General features: G+C 43.4%; 1 protein-coding gene and 1 long non-coding RNA gene across 7 annotated transcripts in view; one reads left to right on the top strand and one right to left on the bottom strand.

Annotated features, from left to right (window-relative positions):
- Positions 1–1,385: 1,385 nt before the first annotated feature.
- Positions 1,386–10,748, bottom strand: LOC103884444. Of its 3 annotated transcripts, XR_001902622.3 has the most exons (6): positions 10,669–10,748; positions 8,693–8,766; positions 7,442–7,565; positions 6,337–7,358; positions 4,745–4,862; positions 1,386–3,978 (listed from the first exon to the last, which is right to left on the bottom strand). It is a non-coding gene; the product is annotated as an uncharacterized LOC103884444 (long non-coding RNA). The 3 variants fall into 3 exon arrangements; XR_002522109.2 differs by having other exon boundaries at positions 6,337–7,565; XR_002522110.2 differs by having other exon boundaries at positions 7,244–7,565.
- Positions 10,406–25,511, top strand: part of HOPX (HOP homeobox) — a 33,912-nt gene continuing 18,806 nt past the window's right edge. For 2 of the 4 annotated variants that reach the window (XM_009207032.4, XM_003898854.5), the window contains exons 1-2: positions 10,737–10,846; positions 19,786–19,903. The gene's annotated coding sequence lies outside the window, so the exon portion shown is untranslated. Of the gene's footprint in view, positions 10,847–19,785; positions 19,904–25,511 lie in introns of all 4 variants that reach the window. The other 2 variants (XM_003898852.3, XM_009207029.3) reach the window with 2 other exon arrangements.

Here is a 25,511-nt window from a genome sequence, read left to right as displayed (position 1 = left end):
TTTAATTAATGGAACATTTAATCCTAAACTACTCTAAAGACATTAATCACCTTAATGAAAACCTTTACTTAAAATGTAAAGAAGGTATTTAGGAGGCTAGAGGGAATGTCCAGTGTCATGAAAAGGAAAAGACAGATACAAAATTGGAAAATTTTACCTATTTCAATTCATGCTCCCAGAAACCATATCAAAAGAAGCTTCTTCCTTCAGAAAATAAGAGGTATGTTATGGGTCACATTGGGTCCCCTTCAAAATCATTATGTTGAAGTCCTAAAACACTGGTACCTCAGAATGTGACCTTACTTGTAAATATGGCCACTGCAGATGTAATTAGTCGAGTTTAGATTATACTGAACTAGGCCGGGCCCCTTGTCTGATATGACTGGTGTCTTTATAAAAAGGGAAAGTTTGGACACAGATGTACACATTCCGGGAGTACACCCTGTGAAGATGAAGGCAGAGATCAGGGAGATGATTTTACAGAACAAGGAATGCCAAAGATACAAGTAAACCACAGAAGATAAGGGAGAGACATGGCTTCTCTCACAGCCCTAGAAAGAAGCAACCCTGACAGCACCTTGATCTCAGACTTCAAGCCTCCAGGGCTGTGGGACAATAAATTTCTATTGCTTAAGTCACTCAGTCTGTGGTGCTTTGTTATGGCAGCCCTAGGAGACTTATATTACATACAATTGTTCTAAAGAATCAGAGGTGGCCGAGCACAGTGGCTCACACCTGTAATCCCAGCACCTTGAGAGGCTGAGGCAGGCAGATCATTTGAGGTCGGGAGTTCGAGACCAGCCTGAGCAACATGGAGAAGCCCTGTGTCCACTAAAAATACGAAATTATCCAGGCGTGGTGGCACATGCCTATAATCCCAGCTACTCGGGAGGCTGAGACAGGACAATCTCTTGAACCTGGGAGGCGGAGGTTGTGGTGAGCCAAGATCATGCCATTGCACTCCAGCCTGGGCACCTGGGCAACAAGGGTGAAACTCCATCTCAAAAAAAAAAAAAGAATCAGAGGTAATGAGAAGAAGGGACTGGAGGCAGTTGCCACAGGTTCCTCTATACCTATTCTACTAGTTTAAAGATTTGCTTGACCTAATATGTTATTTTCTTAAAATATAAATATTTCCTTAAAAGATTATGATCATCAATTATTTACACCTGATGGCATATTGTATTTTCTTTTTTTTTTTTGAGACGGAGTTTTGCTCTTGTTGCCCAGGCTGGAGTGCAATGGCATGATCTCGGCTCACTGCAAGCTCCACTGCTCAGGTTCAAGCACTTCTCCTGCCTGAGCCTCCCTAGTAGCTGGGATTACAGGCATGTGCCACCACACCCAGCTAATTTTGTATTTTTAGTAGAGACGGGCTTTCTCTATGTTGGTCAGGCTGGTCTCGAACTCCTGACCTCAGGTGATCTGCCCATCTTGGCCTCCCAGAGTGCTGGGATTAAAGGCATGAGCCACCGTGCCCCGCCCATATTGTATTTTCAAGAGATGGCCACAGTGCTATCTCTTACCCCACATTGTCCCTCAAGAATATCACCATTCTCTATTAAGAAGTCACATCAAATTCTCCTTCTCTTGGACCTAAGGGGGCTTGTAACTCACTTGTAACCAACAGAAACTTCTGAGGCCAGGTCACGAAGGTTGATGCAGCTGCTGTGTTGGGAGCTGAAATACTTGCACTGGAGCATTTCACTACTCTAAGGCTGCCATGTTGTGAAGAGGCTCAAACTAGCTCTTATAGAGAGACCCCATGGAGAGACCATCTGTGAAGACAGAGGTGCCTAGCAAGACTGCAGCTTCTTCAGCCCCTCTGCTGTTCTGGCTCCAGCCTTTCTTCTGACAACCACTTGGGGGACTCCAAACCAGAATCTCCCCACTGAGCCCTCTCTGAATGCCGGACCCACAGAAACTGGGAGAGGTTAAAAACGACTGTTGTTAAGTCACTATGTTTTTGGGTGATTTATTACTCAGCAAGAGATAGCAGATACGCCTTAATGCATTATTCTGATAATGAAATTTCTTGACTTCTAAATTAGCTGTTTTAGAATTTAATTTTCTCTAGGAAAGGGTGGAAAGCACAAGAAAAGAAGATGACTTTGGTAACCTAGAAACACCTACTTTGCAGACTTCCCCACAGCCTCGTGGGCCATTTTGTATGGCACTAAACACCATCAGTGTTGCTCCCCTTGGCATTCTACCCTATCATCAATTAGAATGTAAATGACAAGGAAGTACCTTAAGAGTTGAAACCACTAATCACACTAATGTTTATGTAAATCAGTCAATTCCAGATTGGAGGGTCCTTTTTTACTCCTTACTTCCAAAGGTGTTCTAATTATGCAAAATTGTGTCATCAACTGCCGTGGCCAAGAACAAGTTCATTATCACTTGTGCCAGTCTTGCATGTTGAATTTGCCAACTTCTGAAGACCTCTATTTTCAGTCAGAATCTGGCACTGATTCTAATGATTCTTACTTCATTCGTGATGGGGGTGGGAGGACCAGGATAATAAAGGTGTTTGCACTTTGAATAATCCCCAACCCTTGGCGCATAGCTCTGACATAGCTCCGCTCAATTATAAAAGGCCATTTCCCCTAGTCATTTCCTTTCCTTTAGCAAAAGCCTGGATCCTTTTGACACTCTCATGTTCCAAATATTCCCTATCTGCCTGTGGCTTGTTTTCTGTGGTGTCTTTGATTAGGCCTTCTTCTATCAGGGCATTTGAATAAATAATCCCCCTGCCTCTCTTTTGTTAAGGGAGTTCTTGCCTGCCACTTCTGGTCTCCAAGACAGCCCTCAGCCATTACTGCCAGGAATTAAGATGCCTGTGAAATCCACTCTTGTCCTGCAACTGCCTTGCAATGGAGTCCTTAGAAAACATTGACTTCTTTTCATTTTTCAGCCATGAAACAGTGGTTTCTGGAAAACAGTCATTCCGAACATGGCTATTAGTTAAGAATCTCTGCAGACAATAGCCAAGGGGCAATAAAGAAGCCTAAAAGAAAAGATTTCATAATCTCTTATTTGTGACTTGCAAGTGGTAGCTGCTAAAAGTGACTTCTGCAAGCAGGTAGCTGCTTCTGCCATTTACACTTAACCACATAATCATAGAGCTGGGAGAACCCTTAATTTGTGCTCTGCATTTGCCAGGGCCTGCAAGGCTTCCTGAAGAGTATTCCAGAATCCTCAAGTGCTGTCCTCACACCTCCACTTGAAACAGTCAAAACACACTGGGGAGAGGAGACATCTACTCCTTCTCAGAACAGAAACAGAAAGACCATTTTGTCATGTAAACTTCTAACTTTCTTGGTGAACAATCTTTGAATGCATATTAACCTTCAAATGCATACCATTTGATGTTGTTATTATTCCCCTCATTTCACATATGAGGAAACTAAGGCTCGAAGAAGGAAAATGACTGGCTAAGGCCTGAAAGAGCTAGAATAGGGTGATCAAGCTTCCGGGTTTGCCCAGGACTTAGGGATTTTCTGGGATTTAGGACTTGCAGTGCTAAAAACAGGACAATTATGGCAAAACTAAGAAAGTTGATCACCCTAGGTTTGAATAAGGTCCAGCTTGTCCCCAAAGCCTTTTTTCTGAACCCTGACACCATACTAAGTTGTCTTCAGTCTGAGATTTGGCTCTAGCACAGATGGGGGCATTAAATGGCTACACCATGAAGAGTCCATTTCCCTCCTTCAGAGGACAAAGTCAGGGGTGTCAGCCTCACAGGATCAACCCAGGACCCTCTTGCAGGTTATTCAGAGCCCACTAGAAAGATTAGTTTGGGAGCTGACTCTCTAGAGAGGTGAAAGCCAGATGCAAGAGTGTGCACCACCATTTATATAATGTGCCACATCAGAAGACATTCTACAAGGGACCCTAAATTATCACCCACAGAATTGCCACGGCTTGCCTGGTTGCAGAAACCTCAGAGATGGCCATGAAGGAGACAGGGTTTTCCTGAAATACACAAAGAAGAATTTCACTGAATTACTTAACAAAAGCTGACCACAGCATATTTTTGCCAAAAGCAGAAATCAAAATCTTTAGACATTTTTCAAGGATGATTTATAGTTCCTTCTCTCCCTCCCTCTCTCCCTCCTTTCCTCCCTCCCTCTCTCCCTCCTTCCTTCCCTCCCTCTCTCCCTTCCTCCCTCTCTCCCTTCCTCCCTCCTTCCCTCCCTCCCTCCTTCCCTCCCTTCCTTCCTTCCTTCGTTCCTTCCTTCTTTCCTTCCTTCTTTCCTTCCTTCCTTCCTTCCTTCCTTCCTTCCTTCCTTCCTTCCTTCCTTCCCTCCTTCCTTCCTTCTTTACTAGCCCACTCTAGTTTTCTCTTTCAGGATGTCCCCCTGGTCTGCAGTGAAAAGGCAGGCACTGAGCAAATACACTGTTGAGAGGGTTGTGGCTGGAGCAGATCCTGGTTGCCCACTTCCCTGTACCACATTGTGCCAGGTATTGTCCTCTAGTTTCTGGACGCTAAAAGGTCTGGAGAAGGCCAGGTGGTCGGGGAGAGAACTGGGAGGGAGGCATGGGGGTGGAAGTAGTGTTTTAATGTTGGAACAAACAGTTGGGAAAGCTGCACCCGTGCATTAGGCTTCCTCAGCCCCGAATGGGAGCAGCTGTCCTGCTTGTGTGGCTGCTCTGAGGCCCTCCTCCACATTCACCTGCCCCTGACCCTCTCCCCTTGAAGGACAAGAGCTTAAAACTGAATGGATATCAGAGACATCACCTCTGGTTCATCAACTGGCTCAACTTTTTTCCTTATACAGATGAGGAGCTGAGACATGGAGAGGACAGGTGAGATTTTTCTAGGTCATCCATGAGCCTTGTGAATCTTCCTTGGTGCTCTGGGGTAGAGGAGGGAGGAAGAAAAGAGTCTGTAGATTTGAATCAAAACTCTTTCTTTTCCTTCAGTTACTCCATGATGTTATCCCAAATAACTTTCAGCCCTTTCTTTCTGTGTGTCATGTCAGGCACACAATTTTTTGTTTTCTTTCATTTTGTCTTCAAACTATATTTTTGTTAGCTCAGTCCTTCTTTTCTTCTCCTCTCTGTATCCAAGTAAAATCACTCACAGAAGTCAATGTCTTAAATAGACAAAACTTGGGGTTGGGGCACCCCGTACAGAGGAGGTGGTAACTGCTCTTCCCTCCTACCTGAGGCTCCTGTGACACTGTCAGAAGTAGCTGCAAAGGCCGTGCAGTGCAGTGATTAGACCATAGACTGTGAAACCAGAGTGCCTGGGTTTGGTGCCCAGTTAAGCAAGCTTTTTAACCAAATGATTTTGCTTTTCTTGTCCCCAGATCCCCACCCCCTGCTTTCTACTAGCACAGGGCCCATCCCTGAAATTTCAGGGTGTGGGGACTCTGTCCTCACCCTATGTGTTGGGGGATTACAATCAGGACAGGTGGCCCCAGTCTGCAACATCTTTCCATCAGTCATGGATGAGGCCACCATGACTGGTGAGGCACCACCCCTATCCCTTCTGAGAATGTCGCCACGCTGCTTCTCAGGCAGCCCCGGCTGACAGCAGTAAAGGGAAGCATTCATTCATGAGTGAAGAAAGGCCTCCTCCCCAACTCCTTCCACAGATGAGTGATGCCCGCCGGCCGCCCCTCCCCTCCCAACCATTGCCAAGGGCCATCCCCTTCTCTAGCCAATCACAGGAAGGGGATCAGGAAGGAAAATAATACTTGTAGGCCTCCTCATTCATTAAACCCTGGGTGAATCTAAATGGAATGAGAAGAAACTGTTTTTCTTAAGTAGAAGAACAAACACAATAGGGGCCACACCAGATGCGACAACCCTACCCAGGCACAGGTGCTGTCGATGGGACGCAACATTTAACTCCCGGCCATCAACTCACTAGCACTCCATAGGACCACAAATGAATTAGAAAGATGGTAGAATCCACACTTAGAATCTAGTATATGCAGTAGGCCAGGTGCGGTGGCTCATACCTGTAATCCCAGCACTTTGGGAGGCCAAGGGGGTGGATCACTTGAGGCCAGGGGTTCAAGGCCAGCATGACCAACACAGTGAAACTTTGTTCCCATTAAAAATACTATATATATATACACACACACACACACACACACACACACACACATAGCTATTTCAGCTGGATATGGTGGTGGAGGTTGCAGTGAGCCCAGACCGCACCACTGCACTCCAGCCTGGGTGATAGAGTGAGACTCCGTCTCAAGAAAAGAATCTAGTATATACAGTTCACCGAAAGGATGACTTAATCATTACCATGCCTACAACAAACTACAAAGAATATAGAGTGTGATTATGTCATAACTTCCACTCCCTCCTCACCAGGAAACCTGAAAAATCCTTTGCCGGGAGGAGCCAAGGGAAACGTCTCTATCCTCAGTTGGTTGGCATCCTTTTCTTTGTCCAGGTTCTCTGCCCTCGGCTGATCCTCTTCTGCTTCCCACAGTGTTCTACGTCCCAGCTAGGCTGGGCCAGGAAGGGCTCTCCAGGAGTTCAAACTGCCACAGCATCTGCAGAATTCTCGGCCTCTCTGTTTGCAAGTTCCAACCTTGGGGGCAGAATTCTCAGCAAGCTCACCTCTATCCTCTGGCTACCCCCTCTTCCTCATTTGTTTCTGTACAGGTCAGATTTGGGCCCTTGGGAGGCCTAGAGTCTTCACTGTGAATTGACTGAAATGTCCGTGGTAGTTTTATGTTCCCCAAGGAATGGCTTTTCTCTCTTTGCATCATTTCTCAGGCCCACATACTCCCTATCCATAAATCAACTTCCTGCACTTCAACAACCTCTAGCTTTTGGAAGGAAGAGAATAGCTGCCCCACTATCCAGACATCCCTGCATTATATGTGGCTCTACCAATGCCCTGTTTGCTGTGGCACCTGGAGGTTTTGGGTTTAACTATTTTGCATGGGTTCCACAAAGATGACCAAGGATAGGAAAATCCAGCTTCTTCTTGTAACTATTAGCAGTAGCTACCCATTTGTGGAGCACCTACTATGTTCTGGGTATTATGCTAAGTGCTTTACATATCTTATCTCTAGTCTTGACAATGAACTTGTGAGATAATTCTCATCGGTCCCATATTACAGATGAGGAAACAGAGAGAAGTTATATGTTACCCTTGATCAAATTGGTGGTAAGCAGAAGTAGTGGGACTTCATGCAAGTCTGCAGGATTGAGAAGCCCACACTCTTTCCTTTCCACCATTTGTCCAGTCACAGTAAACACTTACTGAGCCACTTTCCTCCCCCAGGCATTGTTCCTGTCTTGTGAAGGAACATCTCATGACCCCATTCTTCCTCCTAATTCTCTTGATTTGAGACAATGAAGAAAAGAGTTCCCAAAACCTGTGGCAAGGAAAAGGTTTAGAACAGCAAATAGAAGAAAAATAACACTTACTGTGGGTGGTAATTTGAAGTTTGTTACTCACCAGGAGAAAAAGAACTATGTGAGAATTACCATCTCAGCCATATGTCTTTAGTTTACATAACCCAGGCAGTAGCTGGAGCTCTCAGGCAGAGGCAGAGGCAAACATGTGGGATTCTGGAATTCCACTGAAATATAATAGACAACAGGAGGAACAGGAAAATGAGTCATGTTTTTATAATTAGTTGTGGTATTGGACCCAACTTCTCTAAGAAATCAACAGCACCATCCAATCCCATCTGTCACAGGAGAAGACAAGAGGCTGACAGATTGTGTCGTAGTCCCTGGAAATCAGTGGTGATATAAAGACCTAGGATCTAAACCTGCAGGAAAAAAATTAGTGGCCAGCTACCTCCCTTATTTGCAGGCTGTTGAAATACTCATAATTTTACCTAGATCCAAAGCAACCTTATCTCACTGGGGGGGAAAAAAAAAAAAAGCATAGAAAGAGAGAACTGATATAGTAAAACCCAATTGCCATGGCTGGACTGGTGCCCAAGCATGAAAGCAGTTCAGGTTATTGTATTTTAAAGGATCTCTTAGATTGGCAAAACTGTGGGTAGCACTTTTCTGCTTCTTCACTAATAAATGAATCTTGATTTTGTTCAGATTATCAGAGCAATTTGTCTAGAGAAGGTGGATTCTTCCTTTAGGCCCAAGAGAGGAGCCATGATCAGCCTGATCCCTTTCCTCTTTGCACATGATGGATTTAGCCAATGTGTTGGCTAACATAACCCAGTGCTCAGCAAGGAGACATAAGCGAAAGACTCCTAGTGACTTCTGAAAAGATTTTCCTCTCCAACGAAGAAAGACACTTAGGAGAAAGAAATCCTGGGCCACTTTTTACCCATCTTTGGATATTTTGTTTAAAGATATGATGAAAGGAGCTACTGCAGCCATCTTACCACCCTGAGGAGAGACAATGCTGTCACACTGAGAGCTACAAAATGAAAGACAGAAAAAGCTGGAGGTCTTGGTTTCATCACTGCACCCCCAAACAACTGGAACCATACACCTGCAGAGTTAAGTGATGTAAAAACTGCTTCATGGTTTCAACCACTTTTGGTTTAATCTCCATGATACACTGGATAAAGAGAAGTAGCTTGAAGCTGACACATGATGCAAGAGAAAAAGAAATGTCTCATCTGAACCAGGATGAGACTCTGTTGATGCCAGGACCTCTATCTGTTGGGCTGTACTGCCTCCACAGGAATTTAGAAACTGAACAAATGGCACATATTTATTGAGCACCTACCAAGAGCCAGGCACTGTGCTGGATCACAGGAGTAGACAATGCAGAAAGGTCATTGTTGTCATGGAAATCACATTCTGGAAGACAGATGATAAACAAAAACACAATTAAAGATAAGTGAAAACACTCTTAGGCAACTTTCTAAGTATTGGTTCAAGCCAGTCCTGAGTGAAACCCTGACTTTGGAATCAGATAGAACTGGATTCAAATTCCACCTCCACCATTCACTGTGACCTTGGGAAAGTCATTTAGTTTTTCTGACTATCTGTTTCCTCATCTGTAAAATAACGATAATAAAAAACTAACTCAGCCAGGCCTGGTGGCTCAAGGCTGTAATCCCAGCACTTTGGGAGGCTGAGGCAGGAGGATCTCTTGAGCCCAGGAGTTTGACACCAGCCTGGGCAATATGGGGTAACACTATCTTTACAAAAAATACAAAATATTAGCCACGTGTGGTGGTGTGTGCCTGTGGTCCCAGCTACTCGGGAGGCTGAGGTGGGAGAATCACCTCAGTCCGGGAGGTCAAGGCTGCAGTGAGTCAAGACCGTGTCACTGCACTCCAACCTGGGTGAAAAACAAAAAACAAAAAAAACCTCATAGGGTTGTTGTGAGGATTGCACATTAAATAAGCAAACAAACTCTCTGTACAGTGCCTTAGATGGAGCCTGACACACAATCAGTCTTACTAGATTATGGATCATGACCATTGTCATCATCATCATAATTTGTGCTGTCATAATAATAATTTGTGCAACAACAACAACAACAATAATAATAACAATAATAATGCTGTGGATATCAAATGATAAACAAGACATAGACCCTGCCCATTCAAAAAATTGTGGCAGCAAGAATCCAGGTTTGGCCACAGAACGGTCAGAATTTAGGCAATGAATTAGGCAGGAGACAAAAGAATTCCTCTGGTAACCAAGGTTGGGTTAACCTGGACCCCCTGTCTCTACTCTTTCCCACACATGTTTCCCGTCACCCCCTTTTCCGAGAGAGAGAGATACTCTGAATGAGCGCTGCTCTTCTTTCACTTATGGCTACTGTTCCCAAGAGACTCCAGTGGGCTTTCTCTTTCTCCCGTGAAGTGAAAAATACAGGGTGTGGCTCTCCGGATGGCACTTACTGGTTTGTGCTATGAACCAGCAAATACACACAGATACACCCACAGATGATCTCACCAGACCTTGTCTCCCTTCCCTCATTCCCTCAAAATCATACCCACCTAATAATGTGTTTAGTGCACTGCAATTGAGTATTAGCTCCCGTATCTAGCTAATAAAATACATAAACATCCAACGGCCGGGTCCTCACACCCACACACATACCCTCGCCTTTAGAAACATTTGCACGGATTGTCACACGAGCCCCTGAACTCTCCATCACACTCTGCATGCATCTTCCCACAGATTGCTCACACACTGGCTTTTTATTTGCAAGCCCATGGGGAATCTTTCACCTCTTAGACAGGAATTTCATTAATGAAGGGGAGGGGATGGTAAGAGGAAAGTACAGATGCAGGGGAAATAAATGAGAATAGTTTTTGAGGGAGACCTAAAATTGTATCATCCTAGTCCCGAATCTCTCCCTTTTAACTGTTCTTTATTTGTACATTCTGTGCCCAAAAGAAAACAACCTTTCATTAATTGGGCAATTGTCCAGGCTCTTAGCCTGGCATCCAGCCCACAGAGCTGTGAAATCAACCGCACCAGATCTACACTTTGAAATGAGGCAACATCCAACTGGAAACCCGCTCAAAGTAAGGAAGTGGGTGAAAAGACTCAGGGTCTCTTTTCTCTTCCCAGTCTTCTCTCAGCCACATCTCTCTTATCCGATCTTGGTGAAGAAGTTTGCTTGGCTAGGAGAAAGGTCAGGGACGAGAAGATAGTGACGAGAAAGTTCCATGAAACTCTCAGAAGTCCCAGCCTGAACATCAAACCTGAATAACCAGGAGAGACGTAACTTCAGCATACTTTCAGTGGTTTTCCTCCTGCCCACGCTGCAGGTTTTTCAGGTCCTTGCTGGAGTGTGCGCTCACAGGCATAAATAAACGTGCTATCAGCAGCCTGCGTCAGCCAGCCCAGCTATTTAAGCAGGCTGGCATCAGCAAACACTGCTTCCAAACCCAGGGCTTGCCTTTGCCTCTTCCACGTAAGTACCTTTCAAAGGTCTGCCTTTTATGCAGAGGAATGAGTTTGTGTAGGAACTAGACCAAAATGCTATCGTTACTGTATTTGCTCTTCTGTTGGAAAACGGTAGAGGTGAAAGGGAGAATAGGAATGAAAAACTTGCCCCGAGCAGAAGCCAGGAAATGCTGCTGAGTGTAAGACATCAGTCCCTTACAAACAAAACTGCACGGGGTCAAGGAGAATTTGGAGGAAGGGGAGTTGGTGTTGGTCTTTTGGCCAGCAGGTGAGATGTTTTTCTTGCTCGCTTCTATTTTGGAAAGATAACTCTGAAACCAGCACTTGTCCGATGCCTATGATTTTCTCATTTAGGAGCAGATTATTGTTATTCTACATCCCAGACTTTTATCAAAAATCAGACATAGTATCATTTTAAATACGTTTTCTGTTTGACGAGGGGAAGTGAGGGAGGTGTCTCTGGATGGAGAAGTGGCTTGATTTTGAATTTGCAGTTTATTGTTACTTCTGGTTCTCATAATACTTATTTATAACAACAAAAGCATTGATTTTTTTTTTTATTTTTTATTTTTTTGTGAGATGAAAAGGAATCCCAGGCTCTGGGGTCTAGAGAAAATATAGATTTGTGATATGTGAGTGGCATCCAAGTATTCAGGGTAAACTGTTAAGTAAAGTGGAATAAGAATCATTGAATAAAAAGGTACAATCTGTCACATAGTTCAGATGAGAAGCTCTTAAAGAGAAGAGGAATGTAAACAGTTCCCATGAAGTGGCACTGCCACTGGACAGGGCCCTGTAGTGTGTTTAGTTAAGTAGGGTTAAGTATAACCAGGGCAGGCAGAGAACAAAACAAAGGTGCTGGGGAGGTGGGAAGGGAGAAGGGAGGAGTAAAGGATTTATAATTAGACATCAGATTCATAAAAAGCAGATAGGAAATTATAAGGAATAGAGCAGGGCATTAATTCCATAGTCTATCCCTTTGTGTCAAGAATCTGGTGAAAGCCAAGGACCTTTCTCAGGTATTCATTCCCCGCATCCTGAGCCTCCCCCTCCACCCCACTCCCCAACCCACACCTTGACTCTCACTTTCTGGACTCCTGGAAGTCCACGGACCCTAAATTAAGCTCATGTGCTTATTTATTTATTTATTTATTTATTTATTTATTTATTTACTGGGCTGAAGCTGCCAACTGAGGAACCTCTCCAGAAGTGGTGGTGAGTTAAAAACCTTCAACGCGGCAGGCACTTCTTGGCCACCAAACTGAAACTTGGTTTTAAGTTCATGAAGGTCTTATGTCAATCAAGCAAATAATGATTAAGGGCTGTATCTTAGCAAAGATAAGTTGAGGGCCAAGAGGAAGAGAAAAGAAAAAGTGATCTTGTTTTCAAAGAGCTTGAAATCTAAAGTCCAGGGAGATAATTAGAAGTTATGTCCAGGCACAAAATAGGATATGTTGAGTGATTACATTTGTATAAAATGATAGAAAATGCAAACTAATCTACAGCAAAAGAAAGTGGCTGGGCGTGGTGGCCCATGCCTGTAATCCCAGCACTTTGGGAGGCCGAGCAAGTGGATCACTTGAGGTCAGGAGTTTGAGACCAGCCTGGCCAACATGGTGAAACCCCATCTCTACTAAAAATACAATAATTAGCCGGGCGTGGTGATGGGCACCCGTAATCTCAGCTACTCGGGAGGCTGAGACAGGACAATTGCTTGAACCCGGGAGGCAGAGGTTGCAGTGAGCTGAGATTGCACCACTGCACTCCAGCCTGAGTGACAGAGCAAGACTCTGTCAAAAAAGAAAGAAAAGAAAGGAAGGAAGGAAGGAAGGAAGGAAGGAAGGAAGGAAGGAAGAAAGATCCATGGTTACTTGGGAAGGTAGGGGCAGGAGAAAAAATGTTTGGGGGGATTCCCAAGGGACACAGGAAACTTTTGAGGGTGATGGATATGTTCATTATTATGACTGTGACCATTTCTTATATGGGAAGATTTATCAAATTGTATACTTCAAACGTTCAGTATTATAGCTGATTACCCCCAACAAACAATACTTTAACAACATTATTTTTATTTTTTTGAGATAGGATCTCACTCTGTCACCCAGACTGGAGTGCAGTAACACGATCTCGGCTCACTGCAGCCTCTGCCTCCCAGGCTCAAGCAATCCTCCCACCTCAGCCTCTTGAGTAGCTGGGACCACAGACTTGTGCCACCACGCCCCGCTGTAGAGATGGGGTTTCGCCATGTTGCCCAGGCTGGTCCCAAACTCCTGAGCTCAAGCAATCTGCCTGTCTCGGCCTCCCAAAGTGCTGGGATTACAGGTGTGAGCCACTGCGCCTAACCAACGATATGATTTTTAAATGAGTAAAAGCATTTCTAAAAATCAGCCTATGTAACATGCTGAACATAAAAGATGAGTATTTATGGAGAAAAGATAAATTCAATAAAGCACAGAGACCAGAGAGTAAGGATCATAGACTTTATTAGAACTGGGAGGGTCCCTGGAGATAATTTAACCTAGTGGTTGTGGGGCATGGAGAACTTAAAAACAAAAAAAAGTCAGTCACTGGGGCAGGGCACAGTGGCTCATGCCTGTAACCCCAGCACTTTGGGAGGCTGAGGAGGGTGGATCACCTGAGGTCAGGAGTTCGAGACCAGCTTGACCAACATGGTAAAACCCCATCTTTACTAAAACACAAAAATTAGCCTGGGCATTGTGGTGAGTGCCTGTAATCCCAGCTTCTTGGGAGGCTGAGGCAGGAAAATCGTTTGAACCTGGGAGGCGGAGGTTGTAGTGAGCAGAGATCATGCCACTGCACTCCCACCTGGATGACAGAGCAAGACTCCGTCTCCAAAAAAAAAAAAAAAAAATCAGTGACTGGCCCCACCCTGGACCAATTAAATCAGAATACCTGGGTGTGCAGCCCTGGCATTGGGTTTCAAAGTTCCCCAGGTGAGTCTAATGTGCAGCTAGGCATGAAAACCAGTGAAATTGAAACCATTCACTTGACAGATAAGGATAGTAAGGGCCAAAGAGAGGGTGCCACCTGGCCACCAAGTCCAAGGGCAGGATGAGGCTGGGAGGCTAAGGGAACACAGCAACAGAAGTTCAGAGGTAAAGAAAGAGGCTGCTTCTGGACACTCCCAGCTCCAGCTAGGATAGGGTATCCAGCACCTTCCAAGCAAATCCTTGGAACCCAGACATGCTGTGGGGCAGCAAACTAGAAGAATTACTCAGGGCCTCCAAGGTGCATTATTAAAGGATTGTGCTAATGAGTGAGAAGGGATGTTTCAAAACTAAAGCTTCGTTTTGTTCCCAATTAATATCTGGCATAAGCAGAGGATTCTAATTATTGAAAGGAATCCCAGTGTACACACCAGGCACTCTGCTCTGGGGGACAGCCAAGTTGTTCTTTCAAGAAATAGCATGTGTGCGTTCCCAGCGTTGGGATGAGTCTATCTGGAAGTCCGGGGTCTTTTAATTAGGACTTCCAGGTCAGGCCCAGGTAAAAGCATGAGTGGGTGAAGTTTGTCTTTGTGACTTCTGTCCTTCCTGTCTGTGGCTCCTTAGCTCTCCCTCAGCACCTGTATGGGTGCAGGTGTCAGTTCAGAGGTGTCTGTGGGACCACAGAGCCTCACTGGCTCCACCCTGGTTGTGTTTCCAGTGGGTTCTCACCTCCCCTTCAGTCCAAATGTGCCACTTTCCAGGTCTCATTCTCTCAGGGCTTGTTTTTCTCATCTGTGGAAAACTAATTAAAATTAGGATGTTAATAGACAATAATCGTTTAATGAATTATGTCCCTCCCTGGTATATTAAGTAGGTTCCAGCAAGATAACATATCTAGGAGTTCCTTGAAATGTTATATATAGTTACCATTTGAATTTTAAAAGGGGGCAATCAAGAGAATCAAAGTTTTATGCAAAATATGTCCTCCTTATTGGTCAGAATTCCAAGCATCTTGCTGGGCAAAAACATACCAAGACTGTGGGTTTTCAGTATAATTTTTCAAACCCTATCCAGTAGGCAACCATCTATAGGTTGTGGGCCCTGTTAGATTGTTTTTTCTGAATGAGTCCATTCTTTGTCAATGCAGTCGAACTCATCAGAAGTAGCTGCATTTCCTGTGTCTTTCTGAAAAATGGAGAGCCACCTTAAGGTTACTATAATGAAGACAAAATGTCAAGAAATTCTGCTCATAGGGATTTTAAAATATTACCTGCTTCTTTCTCAGGAGCAGAAGGCTGGCACCAGCAGAGTAGCTTGCCTAGTCTTAGTGGCCTTAGTGGCCAGGAGCCTCATTCTTTGGACCCAGTTTTGCAGCTGGGGCAGGGCCCCCCCAGTGAATGTGGCCATGGGACCATTCCGGCACTTTTGCCCAGTTCGAAAACCAGATTGCTGCAGCTCTTGAAAACAAGTGGCAGCTGCATGTGGCTAGTCCTGCCTCTGAAGAGGGGCGTGGCTGGGTGTGTAATTAACATCTCTTCTGGGGAAGCAGTCTGCAGGCAGTCAGGGCCCAGAGCAGCCCTGCAGCCAGAGGACACACTGTGACAGCAGCAGTGGGGAGGAGAGGGTGAAGGCAAGCTCCATCTTGAGCCCCTGGGAGCCCTGGCACTCTAGCTCTGGGGAAAGGATTAGGCCGTTGGCATCAGGGCAGCAGCAACACCAGTTTAATGGCCCTATTTGGAAGCCAAATGCTTTTTCCTGTTATTCAGAGCTTCTCCAAAATTTAAAAAAAGAAAAGAAAAGAAAAATAAATGACAAGCTTGCAAAACTGATAAAACAGGTTTGTATGACCAATAGAATTTCTTCCTTCCTTGGATGACTTTTCTTTGAATATTTCTCCTTCACCTTCATTTCCAAATTCTCTCATTACACAGTGACAAGAGGTCACTTGGACATTTTTAAGGGCTGTGTTATGACCTAACTCAGCTTAATTTCTGGATGTTGTTGATGGCTTCCTTAGACTTTTTGTTGCTGTTAAGACAGAGTCTCACTGTCACCCAGGCTGGAGTGCAGTGGCACGATCTCGGCTCACTGCAACCTCCACCTCCCAGGCTCAAGCAATCCTCCCACCTCAGCCTCTAGAGTAGCTGGGACCACAGACACACACCATCACCCGTGGCTAATTTTTTGTAGTTTTGGTAGAGACAGGGTTTCACCATGTTGTCAAGGCTGGTCTCGAACTCCTGAGCTCAAATGATCCTTCCACCTTGGCCTCCCAAAATGCTGGCATTACCAGGCATAAGCCACCACACCCGGCTGGCTTCCTTTGACTTTTAAAACATCAAGTGACTAGGGACAGTGGACAGTGCTATAGAAAGATGAAATTGTTGGTAGAAGGATAACCTGTGGCTTGGAGTGGTTTATAAAGCAGTAACCTGCCCTTTTAAAAACCAACACCTGGGGATCCTGAAGCAGCCCCTGCTCTGTCCTGGACCATAGCCATCCTGCCTACTCACTTGGGGCATCGCCTGCCAGTGGGGAACAGGTTTGATAGAGGGGCAATAAGCCTGATGCTGCAAATGGAAGGCTCATGTCTCCTGGTGCAGGAGGTGCGTGCATCTGCTGTCATCCTGGGCAAGGGCCCTGATGTGTTTGTGGCCTTCCAGTGCTGTTGATTTTGAACACACAGTGCAACCAAGCAGGTGCAGGTTAGGCTGTCCTTTTTATTTGCTGGGAAAGTGCCTACATATATCTTTTACAGTATGCTGAACAATCTTCCCCAGGACTCTAGGCTGAGCTATCTCCTGCCAGGGGAGCAGAGGACAGGTCTGGTGAGCAGGAACCTGGGTCCCATTTTCTCAGCTGTAATGGAATTTTAAAGCAGCTGTGAGCCTGACAGATTTGTTGTCCTAGTGGTATTACTAATAGCACCCCCTTTTACTCTAAACAATACCTGGCCTGAGCAATAAACTATATGGTCACCTGTGCGTACAATCCACTTTATGCAAGAGCATAAAGTGACTTGCTTGGAATCTTAGGATGAGCTGGTATCTGAGCTGGCTCTTGAATCCAGGCAGCCCCAGGCCTCATTCTGACCTCTGTGCCAAGTCATTTACTCTCGCTGTGACTCAGGGTTCCTGTGGGAAGCATTGTATACCTCCCGCCCAGGCCGAGAACTGGTATATTTATGTTGGCTAAACCAAAAAGAAGTTCAGTATAAGTGTTGGGCATTCAAGGAATTGCTCATCACAAGGTCAGGCTACTCTGATCTTTGCTTCAGCCTCTTATTTGGCCATACTTAGGTAGTAATAGAAGCTCTTTTAAATGTACAGAAGTTGGCTGGGCATGGTGGTTTGTGCCTATAATCCCAGCCCTTTGGGAGGCAGAGGTGGGAGGATTGTTTGAGCCTGATCTCTATCTTTCTTTTTTTTTTTTTTTAGTTAGCCAGATGTGGTGGCACACACTTGTAGTTTTAGCTACTTGGGAGACTGAGGTGGGAAGGTTGCTTGAGCCTAGAAGTTCGAGACTGTAGTAAGCTATGATCACGATGCCACTGTACTCCAGTTTGGGCAACAGAGCAAGACTCCATCTCTAAAACAAACTAATAAATAAAAAGTAGAGAAGTTAATTTTACCCATATCCACATAATTTCTTGTAATTTGCTTCTGGTAGTTCTGATGAAATGTGACCGAACATGAAAATGCTGCGAGATCTTTCACAAATGATCCACTCTGTCCTTGTACGTTCAGAACGAAATGAAGCAAAAACCTGAGGCAGACATTGATCAGTTCTAATCTCTTAGTGTATACTGGGCAGGAAAAAAGTGGCAGTCATTTTGGCTGTTAGATCTAGTCATTCTATCTAGGACCATGAGGAAAATTTCCTAGGATTCTTAAGGTCGTGACAGATCTGCTTAGATAGTCTAGTCGTTGTTGAGGTATTTTCATTTTCTTCCTGTGTGGCTTCTCCCTAAGGAAATGTACATAAATAATCTTCCTTACTCCTAATATCCTCATCAACCCTTTCCAAATTTTCAGTTTGCTGGTGCCAGGAGTGAAATCTGTTTTACAAAAAACTTTAATTCAGTGCTAATATTTAATTCAATAACTAATGTTGGAAATATCTATCACTTTATTATATATGCCTTACCCTCTTCCTGGGACATAGACTAGCATCTTTGGAGATGGCTGGAACTGGGATTTATGAAGCAGGAGTGAAGAAAGCAGGAGGCCACCCCTACTTTCATTAACACACTGTAGCTGGCTCAGGGTTCCATAGTTGAAAAGGGAGGAGAGTCCTTGGAACTAACTCAAGAGTTAAACAATAGTTGACTAAACAATAGTAAAATTAGGGCCGGGTGCAGTGGCTCATGCCTGTAATCCCAGCACTTTAGGAGGATGAGGTGGGCGGATCACCTGAAGCCAGGAGTTCAAGACCAGCCTGGCCAATGTGGTGAAACCCCGTCTCTACTAAAAATCCCAAAATTAGTTGGGCACGTTGGTGGTGCATGCCTGTAATCCCAGCTACTCGGGAGGCTGAGGCAGGAGAATCGCTTGAACCCAGGAGGCGAAGGCTGCAGGGAGCCAAGATCACAGCACTGCACACCAGCCTGGGTGACAGAGCAAGACTACACACACACACACACACACACACACACAGAGATCAGATGTATAAGGAACACAAAAAGGCCTGATGTTATTTAGCTTGGACAAGAGAAGGCTATAAAGCCACAGAATGATGGTGTTGAAAAGCATGGAAGGAGGTCGTGGAGGTCAATACCCAGCTCTTCACCTTGGCTTTTGAGGAAAAAATCCAAGACCAAGGGTTGGTGGGGCTGCAGTACAAAGGACATTAAGTAAGCTATGAGGTATTCCCTCATTATACAAAAAACATAGTGGAAAGAATTAATTATACGGGCAAACTCGGAAAGATGAGGCAGTCCACCAATCTTTTAATTTTTAAAGCCCCTTTTTTTTGTTTGTCTTTAGGCCTGTAATGAGTTAACATAGTCCTTCATTCATGGCATACACAAATTGTCTTGTGTGTATTTTATAGGTTTATAAAACCTAAGATATAAACCCCCTCTTAGGTTTTATATCTCATTCCATTTCTCCTGCTCTCCCACTCTCCCTCTTTTCTCTCTTTCTTTTCACTGAACACTAAAATTTTAAGAGGTATCTGTGTTGTTGATGATATTTCCAATGCATTATTATCAATAGTCTGTTAATTATATGTATCTTTTACTTTTGACTCCTCCAGTAATGGACATCTTTCTTGCCTCCAATTCTCTGAAATGATGCTGTAATGAATATTCTTATACATATGTTCTACCACCCTTTAGATCTGGTTCGTGGGAAACAGGAAGGGAAAGGAGTGGGCTAGAAGGCTTATGCTTTCTTTACACAGCATGGAATATTGAACTGTCTGTGAGAAATGGAAACATAATGTAACAAGTTAGTATTTCAAATATTTAGAAGCTTCTCCAGGTTCCCTTGTACTTTAATAAGAGATTGAGTGACACATAATTTTCTAGAACTAAGAGAGCACAGTCTTTAGTGATCTCCCCTTCTCAATATAATTTTCCTTTTTTTTATTAAAAAAATTTTTTTTAGCCAGTCAGGCTGGGTGTGGTGGCTTACACCTGTAATCCCAGCACTTTGGGAGGCTGAGGCAGGCAGACCACCTGAGCTCAGGAGTTCGAGATCAGCCTGGCCAACATGGCGAAAACTTGTCTCTACTAAAAATACAAAAAGGTGTGGTGGTGGGCGCCTGTTGTCCCAGCTACTCGGGAGGCTGAGGCAGTAGAATCACTTGAACCTGGGGGAGAGGCAGAGGTTGCAGTGAGCCAAGATCAGTGCCACTGAACTGCAGCCTGGGTGACAGAGCAAGACTCTGTCTCAAATAATAATAATAATAATAATACTTTTTTAGCCAATCAAATTTAGCAGTGGGGGATTGCATTCAATGTCATCTTCTTTTCTTTCTTTCTTTTTTTTTTTAGACAAAGTTTTGCTCTGTCACCCAGGCTGGAGTGCAGTGGCACCATCTCGGCTGCAACCTCCACTTCTCGGGTTCAAGCAATTCTCATCCCTCAGCATCCAGAGCAGCTGGGATTACAGGTGTGTGCCACCATGGCTGGCTAATTTTTGTGTTTTTAGTAGAGATGGGGTTTCTCCATGTTGCCCAGGCTGGTCTCAAACTCCTGGCCTCAAGTGATCCTCCCACCTCAACCTCCCAAAGTGCTGGGATTACAGGCATGAGCCACTGTGCCCAGTCAAATATCATTTTCTTAAACTTGGCTTTATCAATTCTAGAAGCATTTTATTTCTGGATATTGGTTATTGATTACCCAGAAAAAGCAAATAACATGTTCTAAGAAATATTATTAGTCATGAGGTTGAGTGAAGTTTCTAAAACGTTTTGCCATTTTAATGATTGCAAAACCTGATGTCATTTAGTTGCCCAATTATATCCTGAGTCACTGGGAAAGCTGGATTAGACCTTAATAATGGTACCTTGTATTTATGTAGCGTTGATAATTTATAGTGCCATTCATAAACATAATCCATCTCATTGAATCCTATAACACTGTGTGACAGGTGGGGCAGGTTAATAGCTTCAGTAGTAGATGATGAAATGGAGGTCTAAAGCAACTAACAGAGTTGTCCAGAGTTACCTGGAGACTATGTGATAGAGCTGGAAGGAGACTCCGGGTCTTCTGAAGCTTCACTCAATCTCTTTCTGCAGTATCATGGCTGATGCTCAGAAAAGTGACCTATTGTCGGTTCAAAGCTATCCTCTGAGCTGGACATTCTGGTATATCTGTCCTTTTCAATTATTTCGTGATGTTAATGAGCTGGCTAAAGCTGCACACCCTCTGTTTTTCCTGTTAGCTGAACACCTGCTCATAAAAACCACTCAATTGGGGAAAATATCTGGTCCATATCACTGAGTAGCATGGCAACAAGCAGCATGGGTGGTTGGACTTTGGCATAATTAGGAGCTCTGCAAGGCACCAGCTGTGGGTCATTTTATCCATGACCTAATTATAATCATAAAATAAGAATGGTAGTTGGACCACAAAAATAATAATCTATTAAAATATATTTATGCAAAGAGATAATTCCATTCTGTCAAAGACTCTTTTCTGGACTTTTCAAAATACTCAACTAACCTGAGGAAGTTCTGTCTGCTTGCAGTAGACGGTCTAATGGCCTAAGGAAAGCCATGTGATTGGGCAGCCTGAAAATATACTCATAGCGCATGTGCAACACCACACAGGTCTCTAATGTATCTTACTATGTAATTTGAGCTCAGGCAAAAATACTGTATTACCCAGCATATATTTTCAAAAAAACCAATCATGATGTCACATCCCCAGAATTACAAATGAACAACTCTTTTCAGAGTCAGGCACTGGGAATGAGAACATTTTTAGAAAGAACATTTTAATGTTTTAAAGTGATTGGATGTCTACAGAGCAATATGACAATTTTATCTACTTGATTCTCCATTGTATGTGTAGCTTATGTGTATTAGATTTTTTTTTTTTTCACCCAGGCTGGGGTGCAATGGCACGATCTCGGCTCACTGTAACCTCTGCCTCCCAGGTTCAAGTGATTCTCCTGCCTCAACCTCCTGAGTAGCTGAGATTACAGGCGCCCACCACCATGCCTGGCTGATTTTTGTATTTTTAGTAGAGATGGAGTTTCACCATGTTAGTCAAGCTGGTCTCAAACTCCTGATCTCAAGTAATCTGCTCGCCTCAGCCTCCCAAAGTAATGGGATTACAGGCATGACCCACCACGCCTGGCCTGTATTAGATTTTTTAAAACTACCAAGCTGATTTATATCATCATTTAAGTTCTTGAGCACCCTTCGTCCTCCATGCAACAAATATATCTCTCTATCCTTCGGCATATTGACCTAATTAATCTAATTATAAACAAAACATAAGACGTTAAATGGGCAATCAAAAATTAATAACATACTCCAAAACACAAAAGGAATATTTATTAGCTGTCATTTAAACTTATTTGAGCCATTTTTCCTCTCTACAAACTATTTAGAAAGTTGATCCTTTTGTTATTTGCTTTCAAGCTTAGTAGTACACATTTCTCTTCTGGTTTAAAGGTTCTTTTTAGAAAATATTGAGACATTTTCCCCATATCAGAAATCTATTTGCCTCATTTATTAGAGGCAAATAGATTATTAGGACATTAGACATTTTCAAAGAGATTTGATAATTCAATTTGTTTGACAAATCAGAACCCTTCTCTATTATCTGGTTTGAAAAGCCCTGAGTGCTTGGCTGTGCCCCATAGAAATCTCTAGGACAAACCATTTTTGCTTCTCTGTTTATATTTGATCACAGGACTGACTCTGTTGGAGATGTAATGGATATTCACACTTACTAAGCATTAGCACAACCATATTGACAATAACCAAAGCAGGCAGAGGCCCAAGCATAACTCAGTCTACCAGACAGATTCCTATCCTACATATTCAAGTTGCAATAAAAATGAAAGATCAGGAAATTTGAAGCTAAACTGTTTCCTCTTACCTTTAACCACAGAGTTGCAACACTATGCATTTTTAAGAGGGAAAAACAGCCTCCTGTTCATCACTGTGGTTAAATATATGTTGTTCTGTCCTCCAGCATCCTAACATACCTGCATCTTGCTAATCCCTAACAGAAGTTAGGGTACCTAGGTACAAGAGTAGCATTTTTGCTATTCTATACCTAAGTGAGAAATTTAACATTTTATGTATGATAAGGGCACCAGATATCCAGGTTTGCCTGGGACACTTCTGATGTATGCCTGTTGTACTGGTGTTATTATTATTATTATTATTTAGAAACAGAGTCTCTCTCTATTGCTGGGTTGGAGTGTAGTGGTGTGATCTCGACTCACTGCAACCTCTGCCTCCCGGGTTCAAGCAATTCTCCTGCCTCAGTCTCCTGAGTAGCTGGGACTACAGGCCCCTGCTACCTCGTCTGGCTAATTTTTGTATTTTTAGTAGAGATGGGGTTTTGCCATGTTGGCCAGGCTGGTCTCGAACTCCTGACCTCAGGTGATCCACGCGTCTTAGCCTCCCCTGGTCTAATTATTAATAGCACTCTTTTTATTCTTCACTGTTCTAGGTTAGGTGACAAATTATATGATCACATTAACTTAACAGCCAGGTTGAATACTAACAAGCACCTGCGTTCCGAATGTTTCATGGGCTCCTCCGTTGTCCCTTGAAGTAGAAACTAGGCACAAAGTCGTTCAGCAAATCAGGAATAGAGCCTAGAATAGGGCTCCGTCCTCTTCTTTCTTGAGTCAGCAACATCAGCAAACTGTTGATGAGGAAGAACCCTATCACTTAAAACCTAGGCCACTCTGACTGTCAGAATTTGAGAAGAGAAACTTCCTCAGAAGTCATCTGGCCCATACCTTCACTTTTCTAGATTAAGAAATAAGTATAACACTTCTGGAAATGCACATGCCATTTTACACTAGAAAAGTTCAAGGTTGTTTCATGAGCATAATCTCACTGGATCACAGCTGGAGTAAAGAGGCAAGGAAGGACATTCTTAGTCACATTTTACAGAGAAGAGAACTAGGTTTTAAATAAGTTAAATAATGCAGCCAAGGATATGCGAGTATGAAGTGGAGGCATTAGAACTGAAATCCAGCCCTGACTCCATACCCAGTGCCCTTCCCATGTCTCCATACCAGTTTAATATTTTCATTCGTGAGGATTTAAAGCGTATTTCCTACATATATTTTATCCATTACAGATACGTAAACATTCCCTCTGCAACTAATGCTATATACTCAAAAGTATCTTCTTTCAGAGCCAGGCAAAATGGCTTAGACCTGCAATTTCAATGACTTGGGAGGATTGCTTAAGGCCAGGAGTTCAAGACCAGCCTGGGCAACACAGCAAGGTCCCATCTCTAAAAAACCTAAAAAAAGAACAGGCACTTTAGTTCTGCTTCTCTATCTTCCTACATGCCAAGAGCTCTGGCCAGCAACTGAACTGTTCCTGCCTGACAGCACCACTTGGCGGTTGGGTAGGGAAATGAGAGGCCAAAATCTTTCTGTCTCCTTCTTTCTGGTGCCTTGGGTAGAAGGATGAGGAGGAGAAGAAAATGCAAAGTAACTCCTGCTTTTTCTTTATTGTTCACAGTTAACAGCATGAATCATATCTCAAACAACCTATTTCTCATATTGATATTTCCATTCTCCTTTGTTCGCTTTCTTTATTTCATCTATGACACAAGTATATAAATATAATCAGTTTGGCCGGGTGCGGTGGCTCGCTCCTGTTAATCCCAGCACTTTGGGAGGCCGAGGCAGGTGGATCACCTGAGGTCAGGAGTTCGAGACCAGTCTGGTCAACATGGCAAAACCCCGTCTCTACTAAAAATACAAAAATCAGCCCAGCATGGTGGTAGGCGCCTTCAGTCCCAGTTACTCAGGAGGCTGAGGCACAAGAATTGCTTGAACCCAGGAGGCGGAGGTTGCAGTGAGCTGAGATCGCACCACTGCACTCCAGCCTGGGTGACAGAGTGAGACTCCATCTCGAAATAATAATAATTACACCAGTACAACAGGCATACATCAGAAGCGTCCCAGGCAAACCTGGATATCTGGTCCTCTTATTATACATAAAATGTTAAATTTCCCACTTAGGTATAGAATAGCAAAAATGCTACTCTTGTACCTAGGTATCATACTGCTGTTAGGAATTAGCAAAATGCAGGTATGTTAGGATGCTGGAGGACAGAACAACATATGCTTACCCACAGTGATGGACAGGAGGTTGTTTTTCCCTCTTAAAAATGCATAGTGTTGCAACTCTGTGGTTAAAGGTAAGAGGAAACAGTTTAGCTTCAAATTTCCTGATCTTTCATTTTTATTGCAACTTGAATATGTAGGATAGGAATCTGTCTGGTAGACTGAGTTATGCTTGGGCCTCTGCCTGCTTTGGTTATTGTCAATATGGTTGTGCTAATGCTTAGTAAGTGTGAATATCCATTACATCTCCAACAGAGTCAGTCCTGTGATCAAATATAAACAGAGAAGCAAAAATGGTTTGTCCTAGAGATTTCTATGGGGCACAGCCAAGCACTCAGGGCTTTTCAAACCAGATAATAGAGAAGGGGTCTGATTTGTCAAACAAATTGAATTATCAAATCTCTTTGAAAATGTCTAATGTCCTAATAATCTATTTGCCTCCAATAAATGAGGCAAATAGATTTTTGATATGAGGAGAACATATCAGTGTTTTCTAAAGAGAACCTTATGCTTTTATATCAAGATAAAGGAAAGTCATACTTCTTGATGGGAAGATGAAATTCAATCAACATGCATTTAATAGATATTCACTGAGTACCTACCAATGTGTCAGCGACAATTCTGGATACCTGGACACATCGAAGCTGTGCTATAAATCTGTACAGTCCTCAACAGTTCCTTGAAACTCTCATCAATATCTGTACCAAAACCTCATTTCCCTAAGCAAGATTTTAATTAAAATTGAATTTTCTTAAGTATTTTCTTTTAAATAACTTCTTATTAAATTGCACCAGGATATTTCAATAGGATTATTTTATACTTTTTTCCATTACAGATGTGTAGCATTTTAGTACCTATATAACCTCTAGTGGGTTAGCCTGGGATCTTACCTACACATTTGGAATACTCTTTCTCGAGAAAACTTTTCCTGAATTCA

The sequence above is a fragment of the Papio anubis genome, chromosome 3 (genome assembly GCF_008728515.1).
Source record: "Papio anubis isolate 15944 chromosome 3, Panubis1.0, whole genome shotgun sequence".
NCBI lineage: Eukaryota > Metazoa > Chordata > Mammalia > Primates > Cercopithecidae > Papio > Papio anubis.
The sequence above is the reverse complement of the archived record's forward strand: the minus strand, read 5'-3'. Positions and strand labels throughout refer to the sequence as shown.